The sequence below is a fragment of the Sciurus carolinensis genome, chromosome 9 (genome assembly GCF_902686445.1).
Source record: "Sciurus carolinensis chromosome 9, mSciCar1.2, whole genome shotgun sequence".
Taxonomy (NCBI): Eukaryota; Metazoa; Chordata; class Mammalia; order Rodentia; family Sciuridae; genus Sciurus; species Sciurus carolinensis.
In genome coordinates, this window is record NC_062221.1 from 101,707,409 (window position 1) to 101,722,356 (window position 14,948).

Below are 14,948 nucleotides of genomic sequence, written 5' to 3' on the forward strand. Positions count from 1 at the left end.
CAGACAAAAAAAATTAAAAAATTAAAAAAATAAGATTAAAGTTAAAAGTTATCTCCATTAATTTGTAAATATGGAATGGGCTCCAAGACTTTGTTTTTATTCTCTAACACCTAGCCTGATCTTTTTGACTTTCAGTTTTAGAAGATGTAAGATAGAGTTGATTCACATATTTTAAAACTTTTTCCTCAAGGATGTATCTGGAGGATTAGCAAATTACTTCTGTAAGTGCTGTCAGCTTCTCTGAGATAGGGATATTACAAATATCACTTGAGGTTGTAATTTAATGAGAGATGTCATATACCAGCAAATCTTAGCCCTTGATAAGCTGCAAACTAATTAATTTAAAAACATTAAAAAATTCTATAACTTCACCTTAAATAAACACTTAGGATGCCTCTATTATTCATAACAAATGACATTGCTAACTGCTTTATATGCAAGTGGTTTATGAAAAAGTAAACCAATTTTGGACTTTAAGTTCTTTTCCAAATAATTGAGTGTGACATAATGTAAAGAAAACTGGGAGAGTACTTACCAGGGTACATTATTAGTGATTCTTCACAAAAAAGCAAAAACTAAATGAGCAAAGTGTTTCTTAATGTTGAAAACTACCAACATTTCAGTGGGCAGAAGGGTCCTCTTGCTAAAGGTACTTTCACGAGTACATTGAGTTTATTCACAATCTTAGTTCTCTGGTGGCAGAATAAGGTTACTGCCTTCTTTCCTAATGCTGTGACTTGGTTCTCTAGATTCACGACAACTTCCACCAAAGAAACTGAACCCTAGTATCAAATCCATGACCAGCATATCCACTGGCAGAAAATAAAATGGTTATAAAAAAGTACATAGATGACTTTTCCTTTTCTGCTAGGTAGAATCCTGGAAAAGAATCCTTAGGATTATTGTGGGTTCAGCATAGCTTTAGTGTAGGTTTAGTATAAGCTTAGTGCTTGTGACCTTAAAATTATGAAACTAGGACCCTTTGCACTAAGCACACTACAATGAATGCAAGGATCTGAAAATGCCCAGAGCAGTGCTTCTCATTTGCTTTATAAGGTTCAAACTGAAAAGGTACAGATTAGCTAACAAGTGCCCAGGGTAAGACTTATTCCCAAGGAACCAAAATGACTCTAATGGCTTAATTTACATCCAATTTGGACATCTCTTTAGGAGAATCTATTACCTACCTAACCATTACTATTTTGTGCTACTAAGGAGTTCAGTCTCAAGAATATGGAAATGAGTCTTTTGTGCTAGGAATACCACATCATGATTTTAGTTCTGGAAGAAGAAATTGAAGAATAATATGTAGGAACAGGAAATTAAAAAAACAAATAGCCAAGAACATTGCTAACTGCTTTATGTGCAAGTTCTGTTGTGACTTCCCAACTTTTCGAAATAGTTATCAAGAGCTACATCGAATCATTGTGCACACACGGGCTCAGATAAATCCTTTAACTTGGGAAAATACATATTCTCTTGCTTCATGGGAGGCACCACCAGTGTGTTCAAGCTTACAGAAAGTCCAATATTTGGGTTTCATTGCTCTGTGATTGCTGCCTTGAGATTCTTAGTGATTTTGTTTTTAAATTTGTATTTTTACTGAAGTTCAGTAGGACTAGAGAGTACCAGCCAGGGGCTTGGAGCTTCAGACAAAGTTCAGTATTGCCTCCCCTCTCTATGCCTTCTCTCTCCTTGGGCACTGCCACCTTCTGCTGGAGGGATGAGGTAAAGAAGGCAGTGACTGTCCATGCCTGGAATTAGTGACTCCATTGCACATTTGGTGGACAACCCCCCATTTAGTGCATTCCTAGTTCAAAAGGTTTCCTATCTGTTGAACCTCATAAATTACACAGTCAATCCTCAGTAGAATCCTGACTCAAATCCAGTTCTGTGTGACACCAAGAACCTCTAAGAGCAACCAATGTCTAGAGTTGCGGGGGCGTCCGGAATTCCATCCAGTGCTTGACAAAGATCCTCTGGAGGATGATTGCAGAGGCTCATCCTAAAAGGAATTGCCGGATGTTTTGCTCCAAAGCATGGTGTTTTTCTGATAATATATTACTCATTTCAGTCTGAACGGATTGCTTAAGGGGATGAGGGGAATACAACAAAAATTCCAGAAAATATTACCTACAATCTGAAAAACAATGGGTCTTTACCACTAACAAAATTAAAAATAATTTTGCAACCATGCAATGAGTCTCTGAAAGCCTCTGGAGAAAATAGTTGTAGATCTGCCTTTGTCTCCAACAGGCTGGTTAAATTTTAACGATGGTTTTGTTCATGTGTGGTGGTGAGGTATAAGAATAAGGTTTCATAACATTCCTTCCTTCCTACAAAGAATATGTCACCCCTATAATAAACGTTGGTACACAATTACAATTGGGACCACTGCCCTCCTGTGCCCCTTAACTCAGCAATTCAGATATTAACCAGATGAACCTAGTAGAGATAGTCACATGAGATTACTTGTCTATTGTTTTAACCATGAGAATATTAAGAATAGTTTTAGGTCACATAGAGTTTAGATATTAAGGAAGTAAATATTGTATTAGTTCACCGAGGTAGTTAGATATTCTTAAAACAATTGTGAATAGGTAAGGATAATCTGTAAGGTTACTGTTTTCTCATAATTTTCTGTTCCTTGTTAAAAACAGTTTCTGCCTGTGCTTTGAAAACTTCTTTAATATTAACCACAAGATTGTCATTATAGCCTGAAGAAAAATGTATATAAACCCAGCCTTCCCCAGAATAAAGTGGGATTGATTGCACCAGAACTAGAGTCTGTGTCTTTCATTCTCCATCCATCGCCGACGCTGTCTCCCCGCGCCCCGTTTACCAGTGTGGAACCCATGGACTCCTGCTAGGGCTGGACCCCGGCATAGAGTTTAAATTAATTTTCTAGGTTTGGAATAGTATGAAGGGAAAGGTCTTGAATTTGAAATTAAAATAATTGACTTTGATTTCAGATCCACTTTTTACCTTTTTATTGCAAGAGCACAGTCTTTCTAAACTGAATGTTCAAAATGCATGAATGCAGCCATATATAATACCTAAACAAATGGGCATGACTGTTTTCTAACAAAATCTCACTCATGGACACTAAAATTTGAATTTCCTGTAATTTTATATGTCATGAAATATTTCCAACCATTTGACTTTTAGAAATTATTTAAAAATGTAAAAACTATGCTAAGCTCCAAGACTATAGAAAAATAGGTGGCAAGCTAGATTTGGCCAGAAAGCATGGTTTACCAAACCTTGGACTAAGTCATTGTTTTTCCATTTATTCATTCATCCATTCAACACTGTTCATTGATAGTGCTTATCACTGTAATGAGCATTAGAAATCAGGCATGAATCTGTGTGATCTGGACCTTGAAGTTTATAATTGCCACCTGGTGTCAACATTCCCAGGTCAAACAAATGAAAATGAAATAATGGACAATATCTCTGTTTGCAATAAAGGAAAATGCCCTTCCTAAAATAATATGGTTTTAAGTCTCAAATTATTTTCAAGATCCCCACAGATAACCAAATTCTGGGATGCTCAAGTGTCATATAAAATAGCATAGCATTTGCATATAACTTAAAGCATATCCTCCTGAACTTTAAATCACCTTTACTTACAATAGCAAATAAAATGTAAATGCTGTGTAAATCGTTGCTACACAATATTATTTAAAAAATAATGACAAGAAAAAACATCTATCTGTACATGTTCAATACAGACACAACTAATTTTCAACACTTTAAGTTGCCAGCTATTTGAATGGTTTCAGGTGCAGAAAGCACAGATACTGGTGGAGTGACTGTACATTTTCCTTGTTTTAGAAATACAACCACTGAAATAAATTAGGAACGTAACTATCTGGGAGTTTGCAAAAATTAAAATACTCATCTTCTTTAGCTATTTCTTGCCATATACAAAACAAAATATACTCCTGAGTTAGGCTGTCAATCTGCATATTTTTGAAGACAGAACAAAATAATTTTCCTTTAATCAATATTTAACATGTGAGTGCTGATTCTAAAGTTATTTAAACTGCAAGTAGATGCTTTTTCTTAATAGAGTAAAAACTTTAGAATCTGTGTCTGAGCCCAATGACATAAAAATATAAATAAAAAAATTTTTTTTACATATGTAACAACATATACTATGTTATTGAGTACAATCATGTTCTAAGTCTTCAGTGATGTTTTTTGCTTTTAAAATAAATGTTTCAGATCTAAGTTCACTTTAGCACATGTAGATGTATACTTCATTCTTTTGGTGGCTGGATATTATTCAGTAATACTCTGATTTATTTGACTATTCCCTGTTAAAACATATATGTTATATCTAGGTTTTACTATTTTAAAAAGTATTTTAGCACACATTGTGAAATGTATTTTTATATAGATGTAGTAAATACAGGATAGATTTATAGAAAAATTAGAGTCAAAGGAAATATGCATTTTAATTTTTGTTAGATATTTTCAAATTCTTCCACAAAGACTTGATCATTTTACAAATTTCCAACATAGTGTGATAGTGCTTATCTATTTGCTTCCTCATCAACATAATATTATTAGGGCATTTCCCACTCTGACGGGCAAAAATTGGACATTTCATTTTTTAAAGGCCTAAAATTATGTATAGTATTATGAATCACCTGTTATCTCCTTAGACCATTTCTATTAGACTCTCTTTCACATTGTCTGGAAAAATCCTTATGTACATTTTTACTATTAATCCTTTATCTTATGTACATATGTTACAAATATTTTCTGTCACTTATCTTTTGTTCGTAACATTGCTGGTGGGGTTGCAAATTAGTGCAGCCACTCTGGAAAGCAGTATGGAGATTCCTCAGAAAGCTTGGAATGGAAACACCATTTGACCCAGCTATCCCACTCCTTGGCCTATACCCAAAGGACTTAAAATCAGCATACTACAGAGATACAGCCACATCAATGTTCATTGCTGCTCAATTCACCATAGCCAGATTGTGGAACCAACCTAGATGCCCTTCAGTTGATGAATGGATAAAGAAACTGTGGCATATATATACAATGGAATATTACTCAGCCATGAAGAATGATAAAATTATGGCATTTGCAGGCAAATGGATGAAATTGGAGAATATTATGCTAAGTGAGATAAGCCAATCTCAAAAAGCTAAAGGACAAATGATCTCGCTGATAAGCAGATGAGGACATATAATGGGGGGTGGGAGGGGTTAGCGTTAGGGTTAGGGTTAGGTTTAGGGTTAGGGATAAGGAGGGTGGTAAGAATGGAGGAAGGAAGGACTATATAGAGGGAAAAGAGGGGTGGGAGAGGTGGGGGGAAGGGAAAAAAATAACAGTATGAATCAAACAACATTACCCTATGTAAATTTATGATTACACAAATGGTATGCCTTGACTCCATGTACAAATAGAGAAACAACATGTATCCCATTTGTTTACAAAAGTTAATTAAAAAAAAAAAAGCTAAAGGCTTTAAAACAAGCTATGTGAACACTGGAAAAAATAAAGGAGAACATTTTAATATCTGAAAAATGACATAAAATTCAGAATTTATATAGGAAAAGATTGAGAGCTAACCCTTTAAAATTAACTTGTAAATTACAAAAAAAAATTTTAAAAGTGCTTTATGGGTGTGGAATTACCTGGATTGCTTGTTGAAATATTGTTTTTCTAGCTTGGAGGTTGTAATCCAGTAGATCAGGAATAAGGTTAAGAAATTTGTGTTTTTGAAAGAAGTAGATCAGATTATTTTGATATAAGAGGCTCAGGGACAAAACTTGGGACCTGGATTTATGAGGAAAACAGTTATTTTTTTATTTTTTCCTAGTTCCAGTTTGGGAATATCCTAGGCGCTTAAGCGAGGCAAAAGTCTCTTTGCTCTCTATGTCTTTATTTAAAAACAACTCTCAAAGGAAGCAGAGTCTGCTAGTGGAAACAATGGTAATATTTCAAACAAATTTAGGGCCAGGAAAAAAACAACCTTGTAAGACAAGGACAAACTGAGTGTCTCTCTTTGTCCCTTAAAAATTCTAAAGAAGAAGCAAAAGTCTCACACAGATGACTGTTTCTTGTCAGCTGGAGAAAAGTTGCTGATAATTAAGATCCACACCATAAAAAGAACACTCCAGCAAGGAAATGGGGATTTCTAAGCATTCAAATTCCATCACACCAGTTGGAGCAACAAACGAACAGAACAAGCCTTGAATATATTGACTCTACTTGCCCACTATTCATTTCTGAAATTCTTAATAAATGTTTCAAAGATCTCAAGTATAACTTTCAAAGATTGTTATTTCATTAATACGGATTCTTGATCGTGTGGAATGTGGAACGCTGAGCTAACAGTGATGCACCTGGATTCTCCCAGAGGCCTCTGGTTTTGACTTTACTATAAATTCAGTTGCAAAATATCTGCTTCAAATGTTTGTATTTAGTTTTAGAATGTCTATTTGCTTTTGTAAAACCCAAACGAAGATTTATTTCATTTAAAATTTTCAAGAGTTAGATATGCAATTTGTGGGTTGGTTGGTCTTTGGTTTCTAAGCATGCTTTCTCCAGCTACTCTCTACTCAATTTCTAATTTACTGCTGATCAGTAGGAGATGAGATATATTAAGTATGAATGATAGAATCTACCCAAATTAATTCTCATTTCTAAGCAAAATTAAGAAGTTCATTGGGAATAAGTTTTAAAGGGCTCTTAAAACTTTTGATTATCTGTAGATTCCAATTTTTTCATTCTCCATTGTTATAATTAAAAGTCGTATTTATTCTTAATCTGAATTTGTTAGAATCTTCCTTTTAAAGTGATGAAAAGAAGCTAAAAATAGTCTTATCTTTCTCCAGGCATGAGAGTAATGTTTTTTTAATGCTTGACTAATCAAACTTGAATGACACTCCCAACTCATGTTGTCTCAGGAAGTATAAGTTCCCCACTTTGACAGTTGTTTTATAAAGTGTGTTTTTGAAAAATTCTCATATGAGCTAAAGAATGTAGACAAACTTTACCAGATTTCTCAAAAGATGGGAAAGAATTTCTAAAGAAAATGTTAAATAAATAATGTAAAATTATAAGTATTAAATTATAATGTAAAATTATATCATGAGTATGGGAGGGAACATTACATTACTGTCCCCTTGCCAGAGACAATAAAAGAAATCTTCAAACTATCTCATATAGACCTACCATGGAGTGGGTTTACTAGACAGATGTTTAAGTACTCTGTTCTCTCTGGCCTTTATCTCAGAGATGAAATTCTTGTGCAGAGAATTGTAGAAGTTTATTAAGTTACTCTAAGAGGAAGGGTACACTTACTGTGAAAGTGTTACCTATTTGCCTGGTTGCAGCAGGTTAAATGCAATGCAATAGCTGGATGCCAAGTATTCCTATATCTCATTATCATTTTCCAAGTAAGTAGAATCTCCTGGGGCCATCACGGTAGGGTTTCATGTTTTGACTCCAAATTGAGATATGAAAGAACTTTGAGAATAAATTATAAGCATTTATTTTGAATGTTGTTCAAATTATGCTTCATTGCTTTCCAATTTATTTATTTAATAAACTGGCAAAATATGATTAATTTATCTAAGGGTTTATTTTCTCCTAACAAGGGCTTTGAAATTTCTCAACTTTGAAATTGCAATTACAGAATGCTATTTTCATGCAAATGAGAGAAAAACATACATTTTGAGTATTTGTCTTGGTTTTAAAATCTGGTGTTAGAATTATATGAACACAGTGCTTTCACAACAATCACTTTTTTATGATACCGAATACAAAGCAGTAGCACCATGTGATAAAGAAAATTCAGATAAGAATGTGACTGTCTAGGACAATAATTTTTAAATAGGTAAGAACAATAGAAATAATGACATTTTCTATTATCCATTTGGTTATGGATCTTCAAGCATATTTTAGGTGTGTAGTACTGTTATCCATTTGAGTAATATACATGGTGGTGGCTAAGATAACTAGTACAAAATGGTGTCAACAGGACAAGATACATGTTTATAGAGATATATTGAAGTGCACGGGGAACAGTAAGTTGGGAAAAACTGACTTCCTGGCATAAAAGTAAGATTGCCAAAGTTTTATCAAGGACTTTATTTGGGAATACTGGGAGTTTATAGGACACGCAGGCAGGGAAAGTCATTCTAATTAAGAAGACTGGCTATACAGGGCACTAGGAACTTTTTGAGGAAGCCAAATAGGCAAAAAGAATGAGTGACAGAGCTGATTTTGTAAAAATATAAGAAGGATAGAGATGGCTCAGAAATCTTTATTTTTGCTTTTAATCGTGGCGGGGTGGGGTTGTTAATGTATAGTAAAGTAAGGAAATAGCATAGACAGAAACAGTTGCCAGTATTGAAGAATAAGGATTTAGAGAAGCACAGAAACAAACAGGTTTCCTGAGACAGAATATGGGGTCTCATTCATATTCTAAGTCTACATAAGCATCTCATATGTGCATATCATATACTGTTTAAGAAGCAAGGAAATCTCTGATCCCGAATGATATTGGTCCAAAAGGGCCAGGAAAGCATGCAAGGTTTCTGGGTACCATTCGATTTTATCTAGAAGTAGTAGGAGAACACATCCAGGGAACTATCATCTGGGAGCATCCAACATGTGTTAGCAAATATCTTGTAAATTACATGATCTTATTTAGCCCTTACAACAATCGTACAGTGTGCATTAGTCTCTTAAAATAAAATGTGGTTATACTAAGTTCCAGAGAGGTGAGTTAAAATGATACCACTGGAAGAAGCAGAGAAGGAATCTGAAACTACCTATCTGGTATTACAGCTTTCTGTAGAATTTCCTACTTCAAGTTGCGTCTCTCTGGCTGGATATATAGTATTGAGATGACCATTCCCAAACCCTAGCACCTATCTTTTAGGGAGAAGGCTTTGGAGTATGATTCTGAGCTTACCCCCTCTCTGGTTTTATGGGAAAGAGGCAAGGAAGTTAGAAGGCAAGTGAATACACCTCTTTGATGGGTCAGTCTTTAACAGGACATGATGCTAAAGAAAAGAGCATAGATATCAGAGATTTTGCATGTAGACCCAAGTGGATATGGTGACTTTTTTGATATGTGATGTGAAGGAGAGGCAAAAAATGACTTCTGTCAAGAGAGACTGGATAAAAAAGGAACCATCAAGCAACACATAAAATACGAAAGGAGGAACAAGTTTTATGATTAAGAGATTAAATCTGACAATAGCCCAGTTCTTATATTTCTAGCAATTAACTAATTACAGGTCTGATCAAAACAATGTAGTGGGCAATTCATTATCAAAAAAGTCAGAATAGCTCTAGGGATTAGTATTTAGGATCTTTTAAGTATACCAAATACGACTTTAAGTTCTGAAACAGACACTATTTTCCTGGTGAGAAATGTGTAAATCACACTGGAGAGTTCATTTATTATAGCTATTATCTTAAAATTTGTTAGGGCAAATAAAAGATTGTGGAGGAGTACAATAGCAAGTTTGTTACTGTGACATTTTTATGTGCTTTGGCTATTGTGCCTTTAGAAATAATTTGGCAAAATCATATTTATCATTGGCATTCATTTGGAAACTCATTTTTGGCTAAGAGAGAAAAGATATAGTATAGGTTCCCAAGTATAAAAATTTGGAAAGTACAGCGGGTGGTTGGAGAGGAACAGCTCACAATAGAAAAAAAAAAAAATACATTCCCTTGTTTTCTTTTTGAAAACTTTCATTTTTATAAAATTATCTTGAGTTGAAAACAGAATTATTTCTTTGGATCAATGTGACAGTTTGGACTTTCTGAAGTCAAAAGTAATACCAAGAATATATTTCATAAACAAAGAATGTATTTGTGAAAATACTCATACACATGCACCAATCCAGTGTGCTGTTGATTAGGTATAGCAGGAAATCTGATTTCCCAACAATCCCAGGCCTGTCTCTATTCAAAAATTTATGCTATGGCTGTGAATTCACTCATTCTTCAGTATTACTGAGTATCTATGATATGCCAGGCACTATTTTAGGTATGGACCTGGGAATGAAGCTGAAAAAAGTTTGTGCTTTTCTAAAAATATTTTTTTAGTTGTCAATGGATCTTTATTTTTTATTTATGTTTTTATATGCAGTGCTGAGAATCGAACCCAGTGCCTCACACATGCTAGGCAAGTGCTCTATCACTGAGCGACAATCCCAGTTCCCAAAGTTTGTTCTTAATATGGAAAGAAACAATAAATAGATAAAAATATATAATTTCTAGGTTGGAAATATGCTATAAAAATGATAAGTGAAAAGGTCTGTTTTATATAGATGAAATAGTGGACATGGATCCAATAATGTGGCATTTTATGGGGCATAATAAGGGATATATATGAAGTAGCTCCAATAGGATTTGCTGACGAATTGAGCAGAGGTGAGAGGGGAAAAGAGGGGTCAGAAAAAATACCCATATTTTTGGCTTAAGTAACCAGAGGTTTAATGATACAAGTATAAAAATAGGGAAGAGTTAGGGAGAAACAACTTTAGATGGAACATGGAGTTGACTTGGTACCTATTTATTGTGAGGTGATTAGGCACACAAAAGAAGATTTACATAGTTATTTGACACTCAAATCAAAAGGTCATGGAGGATTTTGCTATATGGCTATAAATCTGAAAGACTTTTGCATATGGAATTTTTTTAAAGTCATGTGGCCAGTTGAGAAAACCTCAGTGTGAACAGAGGAGAGAGGATTAAAGATGGAGTCCTAGAGTATTCCAACATCTGGAGTCTTGAAAGGGAAGATGAGCTGCAGACTGTGCATGGATGAAATGATTTTGAATCAGAAACTACTGCATTTTTCATCATAACTGAGAATAAATGCACTATGAAAGTAAAAAATTTTATAAGGAATCCTGAGAGAATGGGGACCACTGGGATTCTCTAAATCTAATACACAGAATTAAAAAGTAGTATAAACTGTTGGAAATATTTGCCATAGCACATAATGGTCATCCATTTAATTATGATTCACTTGTTAAACAGATACTTCCAGTTTCACATGTAACTAAAACTTCCCGGATTTAGTATGCCATTCCATCTCTTCAAAATACTGATACATACACATAACAACATGACCATCCTAAGTTTGCATTGATCTTCTAAATAACAGTGTGCACTTATATAAAACAAAATTTTCCAAAACTTTCTTACCAAGACAAATGAGTAAGCTTTGGAAAGATAAATATTATTACCACCATTTTGCATAATAAGCACATTGAATTGAGAGAGGTTAATTCACTGAATAATGTCCAGCTAGGAGTTACAGACCTGTTCTGTGACCTGAGCAGGGACTGTAGAACTCCTAATCCATTACTCTTTCTGACATCAACATTTATTATGCAATTTGATGCTTATGTAGACTTAGAATCAGAGGCAATGTGTATGAGTTACACAGTTTGTACATTGCATGGATAAGCTATTAATGACTCCCTCAGTCTGGCAGTTTGCAACCTGAGCAATGTAAGCAGTGATTTTGCTTAAAATAATATTTTGCTTCAAAAAGCCTCAGAAATATGGAACTACATGAGCTAAAATCAATTGTTCATCCTTTCAGGTTGAATTATCATCTTTCCAAATAACAAAATAGAAAAACTAGAGTTTTTACAATAATTATTGTTACTGATAAGATTATTAAATTTAAAATTCTGCAGGTTTTCTTTCTGATATAGTATTTTATGTCTATTTTTCATTTTCTATAAGCATTTCCCTTAATACACTTTTTCCTTAATTTATGTGCACTCAACTCAATGTCACCTTAAAAACTTTTCCAAGTGTCTGGAATGGACCCACCATTTGACCCAGCTATTCCACTCCTTGGCCTATACCCAAAGGACTTAAAATCAGCTTACTACAGAGACACAGCCACAACAATGTTCATAGCTGCTCACTTCACAATAGCCAGATTGTGGATCCAACCTAGATGTCCTTCAATTGATGAATGGATAAAGAAACTGTGGTATATATATACAATGGAATATCACTCAGCTATAAAGAATAATAAAATTATGGCATTTGCAGGCAAATGGATGAAATTGGAGAATATCATGCTAAGTGAGATAAGCCAATCTCAAAAAACCACAGGATGAGTGATCTCGCTGATAAGCAGATGAGGACATATAATGGGGGTGGGAGGGGGACAAGAATGGAGGAAGGAGGGACTGTATAGAAGGAAAAGAGGGGTGGGAAGGGTGGGGAGGAGGAAAAAATAACAGAATGAATCAAACACCATTTCCCTATGTAAATGTATGATTACACAAATGGTATGCCTTTACTCCATGTACAAACAGAAAAAACATGTATCCCATTAATAAAAATAAATTAAAAACAAAGAAAAACAAACAAAAAAACCCTTTTCCAAGTGTCTATCCTGTTTTCTTCCAGGAAGACTCCTGAGTCACCCTCTCTTTCGCCTTTAACCTTAACCCTTCACTCTTTCTCTGATGGTCTCAGGAAACCAGCTCATTCGTGGCATTGCCCTTTCTTTCAAACCATATTCATGCCGACTTTCACCACTCCACTGCCACTTCTGCTTTCACTTCTTTGATCCAGCACATTGTTTTTTCCTTTTCTCGCTAATTCTCGGCTTATCGTTCTTCGTGGTTTGAATCTGAGAATGCTCACCATATTGTGATAGTTTGGATGTCTGGTTTCTGTCATCACTCCACTTCTTCATGTTCCTGTTCTGATAAGTAGTCAGCGAAAGGCTCACAGTCCAATTCAAGATCACCTCAGCCTCTCCTTTAAAAAAATGAAACAAATTATTAATTCTCTATTCTTCTGAAATTCTGCCGGCCATGATACACCTTAGCTCTGATCTTCTGAAGCAGTTGTTTCACTTCCTTCTCCCTTCCCCACCAATAACCACTTCATAAAATGAAACAAATCATCAATTTAGAAGTCAAAAAAAAAAAAAAGAAAAAAGAGATCTGTATGTGTGTGTTTGCCCATCATAGGATCTTTGACTTGTTCTTTTTATAATTAATATTTGTAATTATCTACTAGACACTTAATTAGATAATCAATTAAAGAATTGGTATCATATTTAATTATGAGATGTGAGAGAGAGATGTGATACATTCTTAAAGACACTAACTACACAGGGAAATAGGATTAGTGTCACTGAATAACTGAAAAGGCAATTATTAATATTTTTGAATTTTAGGTGTGATGGAAAAATTCTATTTCTAGAAGGTGAGGAACTTCAAACCATAATGACATACTATATTCCACATTTTCTGGGATTAAGAGTACAGTATAATAAGATAAATGGGCGTATGGAGTCTCAATTTATCATGGAAAAGCAACACTAATAAACTGATGACATTGACTTTTAATTTCAGATAGTTGAGATGAGGACCAAAGTAAATAAAACACTAGGAAGTAGTTTAGAAAATAAAAAGATTCATACATCATTCTATGATGTTTCACCCACAGACATGCAGGAGCCAGCTGTATTTTTAATGTTCTTATTAGAAACTCTGTGGTCTCTAAGCCTATTGGTATTAATACTGTAAATAATAGAAAAAAATATGAACCTTTTGTCATATGTATGTATGTATTTAGTGCAATTCTTTCCAGATTTTGTGATTCACTTGGAGGGTCACTTTAAATCTTGGTCAATATATCTCTGTCAAGAACTTTTCAAACAAGAAGGAAATAATACGTGCAGAATTCCCAGTAACACTGCATTTGTGGATTTCTTTAGAACAACAAAGAATAAATCACAAGAATTCTTGTTTTTCTTTCTAATAATGATGTCTTTTGGGAATACTGGAAAAGCAGAGTGCCATTTCTGAAGGTTATCGGAGAGTTTCCATAGAATTGGTGCTTGTCAATTCCATCTCTGACAAAGAGTATCTTTCTACTAACTCTCCTGACTTTGACAGAACTGTGCTTTATATAGCACAGCTTCATCAGCAGTATGAGCAATAGTACTAAAGTGGCATCTGCAAAACCAATGAATGATGAGTGAAAACTTTGACATACATTTAAAACACCCAGTAGTCTTACCATTTGTCTTTAGCTTTTTAAATTTAAACTTCCTTTATATCACTTGGAGTACAGGCATGTGAAAGATTGTCAGTAACAGAGGTCAAGTTACTTTCCAGCAGTGCATCTTATTTGTAACATTTAATAGTGTGCAGAATGCCAAAACCATTGCTTAGTTCAAATTCAGAACAATAATGAAAGGCCAGATCTCTCAGCAATGCAACAAGTGTAGCGTTCCCAACTGGTATGGTTGCAAGGACTCATAAATAATGTTTTGCTAGCTAAATGCATATCATTACGTATAGGAATTTTGCAATGGGGATCGTAAGGATAACTGCTTGATTTTTCAAATTGTATGTCAATTTTTTATTCCTTCCTATCCTATTTATAACCATTCAGTAAGTCACTGTTAATGTCAGGATGCTTTTAATGACTATTTGTGTATAATGACACATTGCATACTATACAGAGATATACTTCTCATCTTTTAGGAACTTAAAATCTAAGCGAGCAATAATAATATAACTAAGATGATTCAAAAAGCTATGTTGAATGAAATCACTATGTCTCTTCCTTGATAGCGTTCAAATGCAGGGCTACCAAATCAACACAGTTGATATTTTCTCTACACATTGGGATACATAAGAATTAATAAAGGTAAGAAAATCAGTAGCATCTCATTTCATTTCATTTGTGGAGTGTGTATGTATATATGCTATTATTCATTTGTGGAGTGTGTATGTGTATATGTATGTGACTATTTAAAAGCCCAGTAAATCTATAGGCTTAAAACACTTGATTTACTTAATTAACAAAAAACACTTATATTTATGAAATATTTTTGTAATCAGTTTTCTTATTTTGATATCAAACAATGATTTTGATATTTGAAAGGGGAGGGGTTGTTG

At 34.2% G+C, this 14,948-nt stretch overlaps 1 protein-coding gene across 3 annotated transcripts in view; it reads right to left on the reverse strand.

Moving 5' to 3' along the window:
* Htr1f (5-hydroxytryptamine receptor 1F) overlaps positions 1–14,948 on the reverse strand; it is a 161,945-nt gene that overhangs the window by 130,886 nt on the left and 16,111 nt on the right. For all 3 annotated transcript variants that reach the window (XM_047563037.1, XM_047563034.1, XM_047563035.1), the window contains one exon: positions 12,673–12,789. The gene's annotated coding sequence lies outside the window, so the exon portion shown is untranslated. The remainder of the gene's footprint in view (positions 1–12,672; positions 12,790–14,948) is intronic.